The sequence below is a fragment of the Carassius gibelio genome, chromosome A4 (genome assembly GCF_023724105.1).
Source record: "Carassius gibelio isolate Cgi1373 ecotype wild population from Czech Republic chromosome A4, carGib1.2-hapl.c, whole genome shotgun sequence".
Taxonomy (NCBI): domain Eukaryota; kingdom Metazoa; phylum Chordata; class Actinopteri; order Cypriniformes; family Cyprinidae; genus Carassius; species Carassius gibelio.
The window spans coordinates 10,493,395-10,514,986 of NC_068374.1; the positions used below are offsets into that span (position 1 = coordinate 10,493,395).

Sequence of the window (21,592 nt, forward strand, 5' to 3'; positions counted from 1 at the left end):
AGCCTATGATCAATGTATCACTTATTCTACATCGATGCTTTTGAATGTGAATATATAACAAAGCATGCAAACAAATGGCCGCTTTTATCATCTTCGTTTTGTGATCGCGCATGTTCCAGTGACTTTTTCTGATAACTTCTCTTTGTTGGTGAAATAATGAGGTTGATTTATTTTTATAAAGGCTCCCGAACAAAAACATTATTATATTTTTATGATAGGCTACGTGGAGCTAAACTCTCGAGACGAGGCTTGTGACAGATAATATACTAAATAAATACACGATTGTGATAGAGAATAAGAAGCTGACGTCTGATTTCTTCAAGCGGTCATATTTTACCATGTTTAATGTTTATGCCCAGCGTGCATAGTCTTTTACATCGCTTATAAATATTTCTGCCTTGTATGGTGATTTTAATACACATTGGATCAAGTTATTTCAAACACTCGCTGCTGACTGAAAGTGAGTTTTGAGCTCAACTTATTTAAAAAAGTGTTTAATGCTGGTGTTAAAGCTGTTATCTTTCTGAAATGATCCTCAACGCAGACTCTCTATTTTTATAAAAGCTCCCGAACAAAAATCATTATTATATTTTGATGATATGCAACGAGGAGCTTAACTCTTGAAACGAGACGACAGATAAAATGTTACTTAATAAATACACAATTGTGATAGAGAATAAGAAGCTGATGTCTGAATTCTCCAAGTGGTTGCATTTACCATGTTTACCATGGTAATGTTAATGTTTAGCGTGCATAGTCTTTTACATCGCTTATAAATATTTCTGCCTTGTTTAGTGATTATAATCCACATTGGATCAAGTTATTTCAAACACTTGCTGCTGACTAAGAGTGAGTTTTGAGCTTAACTGATTTTAAAAAGTCTTTAATGCTGGTGTTAAAGCTGTTATCTTTTTGAAATGATCCGCGCTGACGTTCTCCAGACGCTGAGAAACTCCGCCTTTGTTCATAACCCCTCCTCTAGCCCCAGCTGGCCCTCTTTGGCCCAAGGATTTCGTCGGGCCGAAAAAAACCTGGCCGTTGGCCCCGAGGAAGCCCCGGGAGTGACAGCGGAAACGCGTCTGGCCCTGGCACACACTAGCACGCCCGGTGGAAACACAGCTATGATACCAGAAACACGCTCCGCCTTCACTCCGTGAATAAAGTATTTCAGTATGTTTGAAATGTTATGTTCATAACATAGCATATAAAATAATAATAATAATTAAAAAAAATAACAGGAGAGTTTCAAAGTGGCTTAAGCTATGTGTACACTTTTTTCCCTATATCACATGCCAAACTAATATTTAATTGCTATATTTATAATTTATAATTATTATTTTATATATTTATAATTTATAAATATTTAATAATATTTAATTGAAAATAACATCTTTGTCAGTCATTTTATCTAAACAGATCGATTAACTTCAAGATTTCAAAATCAGATAGCATGCTGATAATGTAGCACTGTAAGATTACATTTGTTTGAACGCATTATTGCAAAAGCGATTGAGTGTGAATCTGTTTTAATCATGCTTTAACCCGAAAATAATCAGTAAAAGAAACAGACAAACTCTTAACATCCCGCTTGACTCTTGCAGTCAACCTTCTGATCAAGCTAAATATGTTGGCTATTGGCATGAATTTTACTCGTGATAAGAAGCTCATATTCAAGTGTTTGTGCAAAAATTATTAATGTGCATTAATGACAGGGAGGCGCCGTCTCATCACTTTAATTTTAAATGATAATGAATGTATAATTTTTTAATTAACATAATATCGTGGTGTCTCACATAGGTACATTAAAAATATATCTACAGAAAGCTTGAAATGTTTTTAAACGAAAAGGAATAGTGTAATGTGTGAATGTTGCATTTCTCTCGTTGGAGAGAGCCAGCACTGTGAATATAACCAAAAAAACAGTCCTATATAAACCGGTTCAGCAAGTGAAAGCCTCATAAGACACTGTCCATATGAAAGAGCAATTCACACATTTATCTCGACCCCACAAGCCATGAATAACTATCCAAAACCCAACCCCCTCCAGCTGAACAGAATTCGGTCTGTGTTTTGGCTTTGAGGAACGCTGTGTTACTGGGCTGAAACATGCCTGCACTACACTTCATAATTTTCTTGCAGCCCATATTATTATTTTCACAAGACCATAATGATAATAACAAATCATCAATTAATAATTAATCATTATTTTACGAAAATCATTGTTATTTGTGATCGTGGATGTTTGCGGGAGGCTTTAAGACCAAGCGGAGTCCTCTGTTCCCGCCTCACAGCGCGTGGGTCTCTGAGGCTTCACTGTCTGCGGTTTGACTTTACTGAATCAGATTGAGGCGAACTTATTGATCATGAGGCCAACATTTAGCAAGGCAGGAGAAGTCTAACGGAAGGAAGACGTATATCATTGAGCTAATGCTGTTAAAGAGAGAGAGAAGTCTAGGACTATTCTTAAACTTGGAGCTCATTATATTGAAGTACAAATCCAAACACCAGAAACGTTGTGCATTTTATGAATAATGAAATGTTATGAAAATTATGCATTTTATTTATTCACATGCTGTATGGTTGAAATAATATTTTAGTTCACAACTTTAAGTTCCGTTGTTTAAAAAAATGCTTTATTGGCTAATGTTTCATAAACCTTCAGTTGTTATGCTCTAAAATCCATGCCATTATTAATTTCACAGTATTTTTACCACCTAAATGACTAATCTTTAAAGTCACAATTCTATAATGGTCAAAATTACTCAGGCCAATGGTATTTTTAATGACATTATTTTATTATTATTATTATTATTATTTGAATAATTGTAGCTTACATAAATAGGTAAAGCAAAACAAATATTCGGAATTTCCCTTATTTTTTCCCTTGTTTTCCTAAAGAATAAACACGTATTTTTTACAAGAATAAACATGATAACATATTATTAATTAATAAAAATAATTTAAGCAATTAAAACCTTTTTTTTAAACTTGAATTTAAATACTATGAAACTAACTTTAAATTCTCAAGGAGTTTATAAGTAAAAAAAAAAAAAAGTTCTAAATGAACTTGTGTTAACAATATAATTAGAACTAACAATATAATTCGATTTTTTAAAATGAACAATTCCTGTATAAAATGCGACAGCAACCTTTATATCAGTGGTTCTCAACCTTTTTTTCCAGCGGGCCGCACTATGGTCTAAGTGCAAGTCTACGCATATAATTTACATATTACGTCAGCAATACAAACTAACCTGATTTATAATATTATAGCCTAACTATTATGATAATCTATTACATTAATTGAAATAAACAATTCTACTCCCCATAAATAAAACACCTGATGCTGTCGGGAGCTGACCAATTTTGTGAGATTCAGCTTGAAAGGAGTAACACAAAGAAATTGCAATTGTAACGCCTGTGTTATACTTTCCGCATGAGCAATCCGGGCGCGTACACGGCCAGCGCGGACGCAGACTTCTTCAATTTATACTTCTGAATGCGCAGGCTGATGGCCAGCTCTGCAATTGCCCAGAATTATTGCACATCGCTGTCTTTATATTCTTTTATTGACGGATTGCACAGGTTCGAGTAGCAATGAGCTTCTTCACTCTGCCTGGCTGCACATGTGCAATTTTGTTTTTGAAGCCTACTGACCAGGCGCACCTGTCCGCGCGGTCGTCTGCTAGAGCCTCTGCACACACTCTCCAATGACGATTTTTACTACATCACGCCTACCTAACGGTCCATAGCGGACTCGCGGACGCAGAAAGTTTGACAGAGGGTTTAAGATGCAGGCTTGCATGACCTGACGCGCAACATTTCAGAAAATGTGCGTTCACAAATGTAGCCTATTTTGATCCAAATATGGAAAGCACTTTTGAATTTAATAATATGAGGTTCTCTCTTGAGTTTTTTGCCACATTTCTTCAATTAAGGATTGTTACATAGTGTATGGTGTTTCAATTTATCTGAACTTCTTCAAGTGAGTTGCGGGGCAAAAAAAAAACAAAAAAAATCCAGCACTTCTCCTTCAATACTGATACTGCGACTATTGACACTTTGTACATGTTCATTCGCTGGCATTTTTTGAATTTCTTTTTTTTCTCCCTTAAAAAACTAATTTGTCCATTCTGATGAGCAATTTTACCTTAAAGGCAGTTTACCTAATGGCTGTTGATGACTATTTGAATTGAATTCTGCCAAAGTGCGCACTTGTATGTGTTCGTTAAATGCTTATGCCAGTGCTCATGTCTGAAAATAATATATGAAGAAGAAAAAAATCGCCTAAAAACATTAGGATATAGCTTATATTTCATTAGTAGCATATATATTTTTAAATTGGTGTAAACGATAAAATTTTACAAACGTATAAAGTTTTTTTTTTTTTTTTTTTTTTTTTTTTAAAACATGGATAACCTAGATTAGTCCCAGGCTCTGTTCTGAAGTAAAATAATTATAATTACTGTTAACCAAGAGTAACACATTTTAACGGATTAATCGCCTATTTTCATTTGCTGAATGTTTTCTTTTTTTTTTCTTTTTTAAACACGCTAAAAAATAAATTAAGTTTGTCAGAGGAAAAAAAAATATGAGTCGTGTAGCCTATAGGTTTCATTTTAACGGATCAATCACCTATTTTCGTTTGCTGCATGTTTTTTTTTGTTAAACACGCTAAAAAATAAATCAGAGTTTGTGAGAGGAAATAAATAGGCTATTAGAAAATATTTTACAACAAATCCTTTAAATTTAACAAATTTATCAGAACAAAACAATAATTAAAAATATATAATTCTAGTGGATAAATATAATTGCAGTAGATAATAATATAGGCTTAGTAATAAATAATAATAATAATAATAATAATTTAAAGCTAAGCATAAGGTAAGCTTGGGCTTTCTCAATCGGGAGAAATCAAACGTTTCCATATTTGTGATGTTGCCCATTTGAAGCTTAACTATTATTCATGAGGTAAATAGGCTGTGTGCGTTTCAGTATTGAGAAAAAAAAAACATAATTAACAATATGTCAAAGTGCTCACGCCGAATGTCTGGTGAACGACTGCTGTTTCCAGTGAATATGTGCGCGAGGCACCAGCACGATCAAACAGCTGAAACAAGTAATACTTAATTTTTGGTCACACATAAGGCATAATTCAAAAATGCTGGTAGTTTGAAAAATCAAGAATGATAACAGAGTTAATACTAATTATTACTAAATGCTGGACCGTTCCCATTTCGCTCTGCATATGGAACCTGAAGTTTTTTTAAACCAAGAATGAATCGAAATGAAAATGAAATTAAAACATTTAGCTTATATATATATCATAATGTTATTGTTGTTTTACTTCCTTCTTTTATCTCATTTTACAATTACATTAATTTCGCAATCCGTCCCTTTGCGCCACCTGGCGGTAGTTTCGCAAATGATTTTAACATGCGACTGAATTACAGTTACCACCGCGGCGGTAAGCCCCAGAAAGGCTGGCCACCTACTGTATATATATATATATATATATATATATATATATACTGACAAGGTGCAAACAACCTTACGCCTGTTTCACACATACTCCGTCTGCAGTGTGTAGGAGTTTTTTTTTTACGCACCCATGTTAACGGATTCCAGTTGCGTTCCAGGAGTGTTGTGTCTGCAGCAGTGCAGCGATCGTTTACGTACCGAGTAGCGAACTGCAAACGCGTCCTGTATGAAAGCACATTGAGTCCGTGCTGCACCACATACGTAACGCACATGGACTGCATACGCACTGCAGACGGAGTATGTGTGAAACAGGCGTGAGCAGGGCCGTAGCTGGGGTCAGCGGGGACCCGGTGAAGGTTGTACCAGTGGGCCCTGTTTGAAATTGTTTATATATAATTTTTGGTTTGACTGTTAAAACTACAAAGTAATTCAGTCAAGAGCAGTGATTGATTTTCCTTTTCTTGGATTAACATTACAGCAGCCAGTAGCTAAATTAGGCTGCGGTCACTTTAAGAGACGATGAACGCATCAATACACATCCAATTTTTTTCCTCAACTATTTACTTTCACTTAAGAAATAACTGACAGTTTTTTCGAGCATAATTTCCAAGATGGATATTTTGACATATTTGTATGTATTTATCGGCACAAGAGTAAAAATAAGCAAATTCGATGTTCAAGTGTTTTGAGACGCCTTTCTCTGCATGAGCCCTGAACACCAGAACACCGCGAGTACATCTTTCACATCTTTTTGTTTGTTCAAACTGCGATTTGTATTTGTTTGTTCAGGTGCAGGAGGGACTTCCAGGAGAACTAAGCAGAAGAGAGCTCGGTTCAGTGTCGCTGTCAGTGATACGCGGCTCTCGATCTCTCTCGTGTGCACCGAACACAGCGCGCGAGTAACCAGCTACTCTGTTCAGGTTTTCCGCGTCTTGTGTTTGGATGCTTTAATGTTTAAACTGACAAGCGGTAAGGCTTAAAAACATATGAAAAAGATAAGCTTTCGTGACGATGCGCAGCAGTGGCCCGTCAACTGTCCTGAGCATCTTTTTAGGCTGGCCTCAGCCAGTTGCTTATATGAAATATCAAGGTGAAAGTCATCATAGCTTGATTAGTATAGACCCAGCTCCCAACCCAACTTTGAGAATAGATTAACGGCGATATTTATTTATCGCCCGATAAGAGTCTCACGTTATCGCAGCACGTCAACGCCGATAACGGCCCACCACTAATATATATCTATATATGTAGCCGATCTGACCCGAATCAGACAAATTAAAAGAGTCGATCAGGACTGTGGTTGAAACATGAGCCAAATTCCTCAGGAAGGCAACCCGGAGGTCATAAATCTTCTATTTCTAGTGCCACAAGTCAGAAACAAGTTAAACAACCAACCAGCTCTTCCACAGAACAGCTTTCGACATTAACACCACTAGAACAATTATTGACAGTTTAAATTCGGAGAAGAAATTGTCAAATTTGCCGCAATTAATTGAGATGCAACGCATGTAAACCCATGAGAGTTATGCACAATATCCTTAAACACTTCCCCCACCTAGCAGAGGCAGACTGACATTCCTAAGGGGTTCTCCACAGAAATCTTTGTCAGATAATGACAAAGACATTGTCTTTTCTACATATATATATGGACCAAAATGAACTCAAAATGAATATCAGTCCATCGCTTCACTCCATATTAATTTATATGTAACCCACACATTTGACTATTATGTTATAATCACTTATTGTGTATGTCTTTTAATAACTATTGAATAGCTTAAGGATACATATTCGTGTTTCATATGTATGTGCTTGAATCTGCTTGCTTGAAACAGTCATGACCATCAGTTATTTGTCAAATGTATCATATTCTTGTTATAGGAATCATGTCCAAAATTATACCCTGCAAGAGCGGGAAAATTCGGACCATGTGCTTGATAAGATAACATATGATTTATGATACCCCCGAGCCAAGACAATATCTGATTGGTCAAGACAACATTTGAGGTGTGGCCAACAGGCCAGTTTAAATACTCAGGACACCCTAAAATTTAGCTTTTAGTTTTTATCTATGCTTCTTAGCTTCTGCTATTAGTCATGCCTGCTTTTAGCTTTTAGCTTGTAGCTTTGCTTCCTAGCTTTGGCTTTTAGCCATGCTTTAAGCCTTCTTTGAGCGCGGTTCCAGCGTTCTTCGGCCTGCACGCCTGCTGCTACTTAGCCACGATGAGAAGAAACCCCACCTAGTCTCGTCAAACTTTACTTCTTTTCTTTTCCATTTGAGAGTTTCGTGTTCTGATTTAAGTTTTGTAACGCCGTGTCTGACCACGACTGCCCGTTCAACTTCAACCAGCCACACAACTCTGCATCTTCAGCCAACACCCAACCACGGGCTTCAGATGTCACTTCAACGACTACTGAACTTCCAGCCAATCAGCGACATCGTGAAAAACCCCTTTCAACGAAAACTTTACACAGGCAATGTACCTTCAGACATTTGTACTGGTGTATCTAATATAATTTTAACCGCATTGAGGAACTCAATGCGAGGGTTAATTAAGTGATTGATGGTTGTTCATGTCTATGCAATTTAACGTATTGCTGTAAACTTGGGATTCCACATTTCCATTCTCTTAAACTCATCTTTCCCTAACTTTCGATCTTCCTGCAACTTGTGTGAATGTGTGAGTGCGTGCGTTTATGTGCTAGATTAGTTTATATGTCTTAGATTTATCTAATAAAGCCTTATTCATATTGAAAAGAGAAGTATCTTGTGTTTTGTGCTTACAAGTTAATGTCTTAAACTGCCGATCTTGTTACTGTGCTAATTTATAGTGTTTTCACTATACTTTGGATATTAATATCCAGCACAGATTTGATGTTAAACGGCTCGTTCAGTGAATCGTAGGGCGTCTCAGTGATAAAAACTACAAAGTAATGCAGTCAAGAGCAGTAAGTGATTTTCATTTTCATTTTCTTGGATTAACATTACAGCAGCCAGTAGCTAAATTAGGCGCGGTCTCTTTAAGAGACGATGAACGCATCCAATATAATACACATCCCATTTTTTTCCTCAACTGTTTACTTTCATTTAAGAATTAACTGACAGTTTTTTCGAGCATAATTTCCAAGGTGGATATTTTGACATATTTTGTATGTATTTGTCGGCACAAGAGCAAAAATAATCAAATTCGATGTTTTAAGTGTTTTGAGACGCCTTTCGCTGCGTGAGCCCTGAACACCAGAACACCGCGAGTATTGAATTGTGCTCTTTCACATCTTTTTGTTCGTTCAAACTGCGATTTGTATTTGTTCGTTCAGGAGCAGGAGGGACTTCGAGGAGAACTTCGCAGAAGAGAGCTCGGTTCAGTGATACGCGGCTCTCTCCCTCGTGCGCACCTAACACGGCACGCGCTACTCTATTCAGCTTTTCCGCGTCTTGTGTTTGGATGCTTTAATGTTTCAATCGACAAGTGGTAAGGCTTAAAAACATGTGAAAAATATAAGCTTTCATGACGATGCGCAGCAGTCGCCCGTCAACTGTCCTGAGCATCTTTTTAGGCTGACCTCAGCCAGTCGGTTATATAAAATATCAAGGTGAAAGTCATCATAGCTTGCTTAGTATAGACCCAGCTCCCAACCCAACTTTGAGAATAGATTAACGGCGATATTTTTTTTATCGCCCGATAAGAATCTCGCCGATAACGCCGATAACGGCCCACCACTAATATATATATATATATATATATATATATATATATATATATATATATATATATATCGGACTACCTGTCCGATCGCTACCATTTTGTTTACTTAAATGGGGAGTCATCTCATTTATCATCAGTAAAATATGGAGTGCCACAAGGATCCGTCCTAGGTCCCCTTCTATTTTCAATATACATGTTGCCCCTTGGTAATATTATTAGAAAATACGGAATTAGCTTCCACTGTTATGCTGATGATACTCAGCTATATATCTCAACGAGACCAGATGAAACTTCCCAATTATCTAAGCTAACAGAGTGTGTTAAAAATGTAAAAGATTGGATGACAAATAATTTTCTCCAATTAAATTCAGATAAGACAGAGATACTAATTATTGGACCAAAAAACACTACACAGAATCTTGTAGATTACAATCTGCAACTAGACGGATGTACTGTTACTTCCTCTACAGTCAGAAATCTGGGTGTTATATTAGACAGCAATTTGTCTTTTGAAAATCATATTTCCAATGTTACAAAAACTGCATTTTTCCATCTTAGAAACATTGCCAAGCTACGAAACATATTATCCGTTTCTGATGCAGAAAAGCTAGTTCATGCATTCATGACCTCTAGACTGGACTATTGTAATGCACGTCTAGGTGGTTGTCCTGCTTCGTCAATAAACAAGCTACAGGTAGTCCAAAATGCAGCAGCTAGAGTCCTTACCAGGTCAAGAAAATATGATCATATTACCCCAATTTTACAGTCTCTGCACTGGCTACCTATTAAGTTCCGTATCAGTTACAAATTATCATTACTTACCTATAAGGCCCTAAATGGTTTAGCTCCTGCGTACCTAACTAGCCTTCTAGCACGCTACAACCCATCACGCACCCTAAGGTCACAAAACGCTGGACTTTTGGTCGTTCCTAGGATAGCAAAGTCCACTAAAGGAGGTAGAGCTTTCTCACATTTGGCTCCCAAACTCTGGAATAGCCTTCCTGATAATGTTCGGGGTTCAGACACACTCTCTCTGTTTAAATCTAGATTAAAAACACATCTCTTTCGCCAAGCATTCGAATAATGTATCTTTTTAATTGTGAGTGTAGTTGCATCTGATCAAAGGTGCATTTTTATTCATTAGCTTGGGTTAAACTAATCTTACTTTGATGGATCAGCAGCTATGCTAATGATGTCTGTATTTTGTTTCTATGTTTCGCCACGGGATTTACATCCCGTGGTAACTAGGATTTACACAAGCTCCAGTCTGGATCCAGAACACCTGAGAAGAGATGATGCTGACCCTCAGAGGACCCCAGATGATGCTAAACCTGAATCAACAAACAGAACTAACAATTATTGCTAAATGTGTGACTGAATCATATAATAACTTAATTAATAATATTGATAGTTCATCGTCTAGCTGACTACGTCTTGTATTATTATTATTTTTATTTTTTCTAAAATCCTGTCAAATGTGCACAAACTACTAGCTACTACTAAATATAGTAGAAACATAATTTTCTGTAAAGTTGCTTTGTAACGATTTGTTTTGTAAAAAGCGCTATACAAATAAACTTGAATTGAATTGAATTGAATATATATATATCCTCAAACTATTGAAAAATGTATTTACATGCATATTTTATATATCTTAGGGCTGTCAAAAATAGCGCGTTAACGACGTTAATTAGTTGTTTGTTGTTAATTACGTCAAAATTTTTGACGCATTTCACGCATGCGCAGTGTGACAAATTATTTAGGTCAGGAAAGTCTTGTCGATCTCTGAATTCTCAAGATAGTAAAAAACAGCGGCGAGCGACACGACGAAAACACCGAAGAAGCTTAAGGTTTTACCCCAGTTACTCTCAAATACATTCACGCCACGCTCGATAAACAGAGACGACTTTGGTAGTTGATACGCTGGAGCTTCTTCCTGTTATAGCGTCCTGCGCAGAACGCCTACATGCAATGCAGCGAAAATTACAGCTGTTTGGAAAAGCATATGCATTTTTACTTGGTTTTACTGGCACTTGAAGCCTTCAGAACGTGAAAATATAGATCCTAAAGTATTGTGGCAGAGCAAATGAACACCTCCCAAAAATGCCCAGAGTGCTGCTTATGTGATGTTGGCGCATGTTTGTGTTTCTGAGTTCATTCTTTCGAGTTTCTCTATGCATATATTCATAGATATGTGACTATATTTAACCACTGGTTCACCTAAAACTCTTACACTATCTGTAGTTAAATGGCATGGTTTGATATAGTGCTCAGGTAAATTTGATCTAAGTAAATGTTAAACTTTTGAAATTCAGAAAAAAAGAACCACATATTGATGAATCAATACATGAAAATTATGTATCTGTGTCCTGTTATTTATCTTTTGGTATGCATTTCAGAAAAAAAAATGGTTAGGATTCAGGTGTAATTGCAAATAGTGATTAATCCTGATTAATCCACTGAAAATTCTGATTAATTTGATTCAAAATTTTAATCATTTGACAGCCCTAATATATCTACATTATAAAGAATGAATAAACCAGTCTTATAAACATGATTTCACTTATATATAATTTTACAATAGTTTGTGCATCAGTCGACAGAAAGGTTTTTGCATGTTTTAATAAAATGTAAATTAATAACACTCATATTATGCATATTTCTACATTTCCAGGCTTTGCACAGTATCGTCAACTCAATCATCAAAATCTTTGGTAATCGTCAGCAAACATCGCCGCGGCTCATTCGGTTCTTGTTGAGTCCCCTGTAATCATCAGCAAACTTTGACATTTGGTTGAACCAGCTCAGTTGGTTGTTTATGAATTGGACATACTACTTCAGCTGTACGTCCTGCATTTTCAAAACCGAACTAAAGTTCGATTACATTCGATTTGCGAATTGGCTCAACTAGTTACTTCCTGAGAACCAGCTCAAAAGAACAATTCATTCAAGAACATTACTAGTCAAGAGACTCTCCAGGACCGAGTTTGTCCATCTCTGTGCTAGGGGTATGTAAACTTATGAGCATAACAGTATCTTCTGTAGTCTCTGATGGGCAGAATTAAATGAAAGAAAAAAAAAATATATGGCATGGTCCTGATGGTGCCATTAGAGTTGTAGAATATGTGTGTCTTGACTGAGAAAGTGTTAATCACTGTTCTGGCTCGAGTGTCCATTGCAAGTGTATTCATTATTGTGTTTGTTTTGATTAGTTTAGGTTTTTTTGTTTCTTTTTTAAATTATTTTACTTTTTAATGGTAATAATTTACTTGAAGTGTCTGTGTTTGTAAAATATTAAAACCTTTTTTTCAATCCAAATGATGTTGCGGTCCTGTTGAGTTTGTTTAATAATATTTTCAGTCCTGTTAAATGTTTAAAGATTTGTTGAAAATAAAATAGAGTTTTGTTGATGCCAGGGACGTGGGAAGCTTGTCGAAAGTGCGGTGGATGGATGTGGTTTGTTCATAAACAATAAAAATGATGAATTCAGAGACAGAAGGGTACAAAATGTATAACATACAAGATATTAAAAGGTTTCCTTTTAAATGAGTGATACTAGATGAGTATAAAAACACTCGGAACACACAGAAAAAAAGTCAAAACTCTGTTGTGAGAATACACAACAGTAGACTTGCTAAAGAATCAGAATAAGAAATACTTTAATAATCCCAGGGGGAAATTATTTTTGTTACAAACTCCAGATATAAAACAACATATATTAAGAACTATAACAACCAACAACAACAACCGACCAAGGAACATATGACCAACTAACTCTCATTTAAAAGAACCAAAAGTGCTCTTTCTGCCCTCCATTATGAAGAAAAAGTTTATTCAAGTGTGCTGTTAGTATACTTCTTTTAAACTAAAAATAGGAAAGTATGCTTTTTATTTACTTATGTACTCCTCATAAATATACTTAAAATGACATTTAAGTATACTTGACCTATACTTACAAAAATTATAAATATATTTGAGCTATACTAGAATCTGTGTTTTCAATGTTATACGGTTAAGGGTGCTAGTACACATCTTCTGTACAGAATTTCCCCAAAAAACACAAGTGAAGAATAATGTATTTCAGTATGTTTGAAATGTTATGTTCATAACGTAGACCATATTGAAATAAAAAATAAAAAAATAAAATAACAGGAGAGTTTCAAAGTGGATTAGGCTATTGTTTGTAAACTTTTTTTCCCTATCACATGCCAAACTAATCACATTGTAAGCATTAAATCTATAATTGCTGCTTTCTGCTGTGCTTTTCTTGTAATGAAAATAATAGTACATTTTCGTCAATTATTTAATCTAAAAAGATCTATGAATTTCTTACAGATTTCAAAATCATTCAAAATCAGATACTGATAATGTAGTAGCACTGTAGTAGTATACATTTGTTTGAAGGCATTATTGTGAAAGCAATTAGGTGTGAATGTGCAGTATCTGTTTAAATCATGCTTTCACCCAAAAAAAAATCAGTAAAAGAAACAAACTAACTCCTATAGTTTGTTACATCCAGCTCGATTATTGCAGTAATTGTAACCTTCTGATCGAGCCATAGCTAAATATGTTTAACGTGAATTCTTGCTGAATATGCAGTTATATTATGGACTGTTGGCATGAATTGTACTCTTGATGGAGCGCTCTTGGAGCGAGTCAAAACCACAACACTCAGACTCTTAAAAAAGCTCCTCTCTCCAGTCAGAATCACTCCGCTCCGCTCATACTCTGCTCGGCAGCAAGTCTCTGTGTCAGACTCGCTCCGCCCTCTAATCAGAGTAACATCGCTCCGCTCATACTCTGCTCGGCATCATGTTTCTGTGTCAGACGCGCTCCTCACTCCAGTCAGAATCACTCGCTCCGCTCATACTCTGCTCCGCAGCATGTCTCTGTGTCAGACTCGCTCCTCGCTCCAGTCAGAATCATTACGCTCCGCTCATACTCTGCTCGGCAGCATATCTCTGTGTCAGACGCGTTCCTTGCTCCAGTCAGAATCACACCGCTCCGCTCTTACTCTGCTCAGCAGCGTGTCTCTGTGTCAGACTCGCTCCTCGCTCCAGTCAGAATCATTACGCTCTGCTCATACTCTGCTCGGCAGCACGTCTCTGTGTCAGACTCGCTCCTTGCTCCAGTCAGAATCACTATGCTCTGCTCATACTCCGCTCAGCAGCATATCTCTGTGTCAGACGCGCTCCTCGCTTCGGTCAGAATCACTCCACTCCACTCATACTCTGCTCGGCAGCATGTCTCTGTGTCAGACGCGCTCCTCGCTTCGGTCAGAATCACTCCGCTCATACTCTGCTCGGCAGCAAGTCTCTGTGACAGACACACTCCTCGCTGCAGTCAGAATAACTACGCTCCGCTCATACTTCATAAAGCTTCAGTTGTTATGCTCTTAAATCCAATGCCATTTGTAATTTCACAGTATTTTCACCTCCTAAATCACTAACCTTTAAAGTCACAATTCTATAATGGTCAAATTTACTAAGGCCGATGGCATTTTTTAATGACATTATTTTATTATTATTATTATTATTTAGCAGCTCATATTCTGCTCAGCAGCACGTCTCTGTGTCAGACTCGCTCCAGTCAGAATCACTCCGCTCCGCTCATACTCTGCTCAACAGCATGTCTCTGTGTCAGATTTGTGCGGCCCATGTGATGATGAGTGCGATGTGCAGCATTTATTCTTATTGTTTTATCTTCATTACAAATCTTGTTTGGTTTTATTTTGGATAATTGCACGTAAAAAAATATTTACGTTGTAATGCATATGCAAAATGTGAATATTCCTATTCAAGTGCGAAAATGACAGGGAGGTGCCCTCTCAATCACTTGAACTATATGGCGCCATATGGTAGTCAACATTTGAAGTGGATCAAAACCTTTCTTCTTGTCCTATAACCAATATGAAAAGTCCAATCTAAACCTGCTCAGCAAGTTTGAAACCCTCATAAGGCACTGTCCATATGAAAGACCAAGAGATTCACACCTTTATCTCGACCCCCACAAGCCATACATAACTACTTCTGAAAAACCCAACCCCCTCCAGCTGAATTGAACTCCGTCTGGTTTTTGGCTTAGATGAATGTTATGTTGTCATGTTACTGGGTTTGAAACATGCCTGCACTTAGCAGCCCTACTCTTTGTATTCATTATTTTCTCACAGCCCATATTATAATTTTCACAAGACCACAATGATAACAACAAATTATCAATTGATAATTAATGATTATTTCATGAAAATCATTGTTATTTGTGACCGTAGCGTTTGCAGAATGGCTTTAATACCAAGTGGAATCCTCCGTCAGCTGCTGCAGCTTCACAGCTTGTGGGATTCTGCTAACTGGGCCAACATTAAGCAAGGCAGAAAACATTCAGTCTGCCTAAAGGAAGATGTATTTAATTGTAGGGGTGCGCGATAAATATCGTTAGATAATTAATACACATCTAGTCAGTAAAGCCTGTTCTCGAATCAGCTGTAAATTCCATCAGGTGCGTGATTTCACATACAGCAGCTGTTACTTCACGGAGCTGTTGTTAACTGACTATCTGCGCAAATCCACGTTCATTATCAGCATTTAATTTGCGCAGCTAGTCAGTTAACAACGGCTCTGTGTAGTAACAGCTGCTCTATGTGAAATCATGCACCTGATGGAATTTATAGCTGATTAGAGAACCGGCTCTAAAATCCAATGCCATTTGTAATTTCACATTATTTTCACCTCTTAAATCACTTGCCTTTAAAGTCACAATTCTATAATGGTCAAATTTGCTCAGGCCGATTTTGTATTTTATTATTATTATTTATATATATATATATATATATATATATATATATATATATATATATATATACATATATATATAAAATTGTAGCCTACATAAATAGGTGAAGCAAAACAAATATTTGAATCGTCCCTTATTTTTCCCCTTATTTTCTTTAAGAATAAAAATATATAAGTCATGTATAGTTTGCATTTTATTACATTTAGAAATAATAACGGCTGGCCTAATAATGTTATAATTGCAGCGGTTTTCTGCTCCAATGCTCGCTGGTCCTCGAGATGCAACCACACTTATACCCCACCGAGTGATCGAAAGTGGCCTTCCTGATATCTCAACTACAAGGTAAAGCGCTTCAGTGGGCCGATTCTATTTGGACACAAAATTACCCTGTTATATTTGGCAGACCTGCATGGGATTCTTCCATTGATAAGAATCTTTATAATTTAAAACAAGGAAAAATGTCTGTCAATTAATATGCTCTTAAGTTCAGAATTCTTGCGGCCACTAGCGAATGGAAATAGCAAGCCTTGCTGACCACCTACCATCAGGGATTGGAACCTCGAGTGCAGTTGCATCTCGCTGCATACGAGGATACCATCGGGCTCGAACACTTCATTCAACTATCCATCCGCTTCGCCACTCGTATGCAGTCGTGCCTCGAAGAGCACCAGGGCCAGTCGTATTCTGACTCGCCACTCTGCCGTCCAGAGACCGTCAGCTCCCCAGAACCAGCTAGCGAACCTATGCTTGTCGCCTCATACTGACTCACTGCTTCAGAACGGCAAAGACAGCTGGCACAGAATCTCTGCCTCTACTGTGCATCTCCAGGGCATATCATCTCTGTATGCCCCGTCCGTCCTCCTCGTCCCATGGTGAGTGCCATTCTCCCTTCAAAGTATCAAATGAAACCACTCACCACTATAGTGGCACTTACTACCGTTGACATATCTCTTCCAGTTTCCGCCCTCCTCGATTCTGGGTCAGTCGGCAACTTCATCTCCAGCGCCCTCTGCCGCCAGCTCAACCTCACTACCTTGGCAACACTGTCAGCCTACAAGGTCCATACAATAACTGGCAAACCATTGAGTCGAAGATGTATTCGTCACAGTGTCTGTCCCATCACCCTCCAAACTGGGCTACTTCATAAGGAGAAGATCCATATGCTGGTTCTGGAGGAATCCACCGCTGACGTTATCCTAGGGCGCCCGTGGTTGGAGCAGCACTACCCTGTGATCCCGTGAAAGACCAGTGAAGTCCTGAAGTAGTGGGGCTAATCCGGTTTCCAGGGCTGTCTCGCTGTATTCCCTGTTCCAGCCAAACTCTCCCCGGAACCTCTACCGGTCTGCACAACCTCCATCGAGAACCCTGTAGAAAGACAATCCATTAACATTCCACGCTGTTCCGCCCCCTTCAGTGACGTTAGGGTTAGGGCAACTCTTCACCAAGTTGGACCTCCGCAGCGCTTACAACCTCATCCGGATACGTGAGGGGGATGAGAGGAAGACAGCTTTTATCACCCCTACTGGCCATTATGAATACCTTTTGACGCCGTTTGGGCTAGTCAACGGCCCCTCCATATTCCAGGATTTCATCCACGAGGTGCTCCGAGAGTTCCTCCACAAGTTTGTTCTCGTCTACATTGATGACATCCTCATTTACTCCTGGAGTTTAGCGGAACATCGTCGCCACGTTGCGGAGGTCCTGCAATGCCTGAGGGCCTTCCAGCTGTACCTCAAAGCCGAGAAATGCTCCTTCCATCAGCCCTCAGTGCAGTTCCTTGGATATCACATCAACAGCAGTGGCATCCGGATGGATGAGGGGAAGGTGGACGCTACCAAGAACCGGCCCACTCCTACCACTATCAAAGAACTCCAGCGATTCCTCTGCTTTGCTAACTTCTACCGCCGATTCATCCAAGACTACAGCTCCATCACCAACCCACTTACCAGTCTACTCCGTAATAAGCCCAAGTCTCTGTCCTGTACCGCTGCCGCCACAGAAGCTTTCAACTTTCTCAAAGAAGCTTTTACTACTGCTCCACTCCTGGTACATCCTGACCCAAATCGACCCTTTGTCGTCGAAGTCAACGCCTCCACCACCGGAGTAGGAGCAGTCTTTTCCTAGCAGCAGGGGAATCCCAGCCGCCTCCATCCATGTGCCTTCTTTTCTCATAAGTTCAACTCAGTGGAGGTCAACTACGACATCAGTAACCGAGAGCTACTAGCCATCAAACTGGAACTGCAGTAGTGGAGGCATTGGTTCCCAATCTATTCTTCATTCGCTTCAACTTCTCCATCTCGTATCGACCAGGAGCCAAAGACATAAAGGCTGACGCTCTGTCCCGGTGTCACACTCCTGAGGAAAACCTGGAAGAACCCAAAACAATACTTCCCGAAAAGGTAATCGTCTGTCCTATCACCAGGTCAACTGAGACCCTGCCCAATCTCTCCACTAACACTCCGCCGGGTTGCCCCCCAGGACTGTAATACATCACCAGGACACGGCGCACTCCACTTATCCACTCGGCACACACTTCTCTTGGCACTGGCCACCCAGAGGTCAATGAAACCCTCTCGCTGCTGAGGGAACGCTTCTGGTGGCCCAATATGGCATCAGACATCAGAAGGTACGTGCACGGATGTAAAGATTGTGCCATCTCAAAGAGCCCACGCCACCTACCATTAGGCAAGCTCCTCCCTCTGCCTGTTCCGAACCGCCCGTGGTCACACCTAGGGGTGGACTTCATTACGGATCTGCCTCCCTCTGATAACAACATATGTATCCTTATTATATTTGTCCGGTTCTCTAAATCATGTCGTCTTCTCCCCCTGAAAGGTCTGCTCACGGCCATGGAAATGGCCGAACTGATGTTCAACCACTTCTTCCGATACCTTGGATTTCCCGAAGATATCGTCTCCGACAGAGGCCCCCAGTTCATCTCCCGGGTTTGGAGGGCTTTCCTCTCACTCCTAGGTGTGGCTGTCAGCCTGTCCTCTGGTTACCATCCCTAATCCAATGGGTATATGGAGAGGAAGATACAGGAGATTGGCTGCTTCCTGCGTACCTTCTGCCATGGCCACAAGGACTCTTGTAACCAATTCCTAGGGTGGGCCGGGTACACACAGAACTCCCTACGGCAGCCTTCCACCGGACTCACTCCATTCCAGTGAGTGCTCGGCTACCAACCACCACTCTTCCCATGGCCAGGAGAACCCTCAGATTTTCCATCAGTCAACTACTGGTTCAGAGAGAGCGAGAGGGTCTGGGACGCGGCCATCCACCAACTGCAACGGGCCCTACGTAAGCGCTGGATGACAGCCGACCTTCGCCGTTCAGACGCTCCAGCAAACCAACCTGGACAGAAGGTCTGGCTGTCAACACGTGACATCCGCCTGCGCCTACCATGCTGCAAGTTAAGTCCCAGGTTCATTGGCCAGTTCACCATCATCGAGCAGATCAATCTGGTCACCTTCAAACCCCACCTGCCACCTGAGTATCGGATCCACCCCACTTTCCATGTCTCACTCCTCAAGCCTTACCATCCTTCTGTTTCTCCCTCCACAGAGCCTGACATAGCCGAAGCCCTCCTACCTCTCCTCCTTGATGATGGAGCTGCCTACAAGGTTCACGCCATCATGAACTCCCGGCGGCGTGGTGGACAACTTGAGTATCTAGCAGACTGGGATGGATACATTCCAGAGGAACGCTCATGGGTCCCACGCAACGACATCCTGGATCCGAACCTACTTGACACCTTCCACTCCAATCACCGTGAAAGACCGGCTCCACAAGGAAGAGGACGTCCACCACGTCGTCAGGCTCCAACACCAACCAATCACAGAGCACTCCCTCACCTGAGTACTAATCACTCCCACCTGCTCCTCATCCACCAGCAATCATTATCCCCCATAAAAACCACACACACGCACCCAGTCACGGTCTGGTCTCGTTTGCAACAAGGTCTAACCTGCATGCTTACTCTAAGGACTAACCTATCTCTCTGCTTACCTCTCTCCAGCGATCTCCAGTGTCTCCAAGTCTCCATCATGTGCATGTGTGTGTCCACTACCTCCAGCTTCTTGTGTTCTGCAACAACGGATCCATTCATCACCACTACCTCCAGCACCATTACCTCACTGTTTGAGGTAATAAACCGTGTTCTCCTGTTATTCCAGCCTCGACGCCAGTATCGATGAAAAAAAAAAAAGATAATTAACAATATGCTAAAGTGAACGGATGCTGTTTCCAATGAATATGTGCACGAGGCACCAGCGCAATCAAACAGATGAAACAGAAAATACTCAAATTTTGGACACACAGTAAAGGCATGATTAAAAAATAATAAGTGTAAGCAGTTTGAAAAATCAAGAATAATAACGGAGTTAACAATAATTATTGTTAAATGCTGGACCGTTCACTTTTCGCTCTGCATATGGAACCTGAAGATTTTTTTTCAACCAAGAATGAACCGAAATTAAAATATTTTATCTGTATATATATATAGGCCTTATATTTAATGACTGCTTAATAACAATAGCATGCATAAGATCCTTTGTGTAAAAAGAATTTTGATGAGTAGACAGTAGCTTAAGACTATCCTACATTTTGAAATTAACTCACTGTAATTTTTTTTGTTTTTTAAAGATGTTACAATGTTATATCATGATGTTATTGTTGTTTTACTTCCTCCCTTTATCTCATTTTACAATAACATTCAGTTCGCTCTCCATCCCTTTGTGCCACCTGGCAGTAGTTTCGCAAATGATTTTACACATGCGACTGACTTGCAGTTAACGCTGCGGCCCCACGGCGGCGGTACGCTCGGCGGTAATACCCATTTAGGTTGTCAACTTACTGTATAACAAAATATATACACATTAAAACCTAAATAGGGACATAGTAGTATTCTTCAAGTATGATGTAAAGTTCAATTAAAGAAAACTTGAGTATACTTGCAGTATAAAACTACTAAACTAGTAGTTTACCGAAACGTCTACAAAGTATTTAATTAGTAAACTATCAGTGTACCTATAAGTTCACTTTTAGTATAATTGCAGTACAAACGACAAACATAGAGGTAAACTAGTTGTTTACTCAAGTGTACTCAAAGTTTGCCACTGTTATACTTAAAGGATACTTAAAATTATGTCCAAATCTTTAGACACCCTTGGTAAATATGATCAAAGAAGGCTTTGAAAATGAATCTGCACTGTTAATCTTTTTGATCTTTAATAAAAAAAAAAAATCACAAAAATGTATTCATACATTCTTATGAGTAAAATATCTCTGAAGTATATTCCCATTCATATTCACAATTTTGAGCACTCCAGCATGATTATAAACATGAAATTATCCAACCATGGCTTCCTGTTTCACAGAAATATAAAGAGAAGGGAAAACAAAGCCCAAATTCCCTTAATCATCCATCAAATTGAGAAAAACCAAAGAATATATTTCTGATGGGCAGCAAAAGATAATTCAGCTTCACAAATTAGTGAAGTGGCTTTTAGAAAAGAGCTAGAGCAGTGAAAATGCCCATTTCCACCATCAGGGCAATAATTAAGAATTTCCAATCAACAGAAAATGTTACGAAACTGCCTGGAAGAGGACGTGTG

The 21,592-nt window shown here is 39.1% G+C and overlaps 1 protein-coding gene across 3 annotated transcripts in view; it reads right to left on the minus strand.

Annotated features, from left to right (window-relative positions):
• Positions 1 to 21,592, minus strand: part of LOC127969134 (NLR family CARD domain-containing protein 3) — a 55,622-nt gene that overhangs the window by 8,034 nt on the left and 25,996 nt on the right. The gene's annotated exons all lie outside the window — the stretch shown is intronic.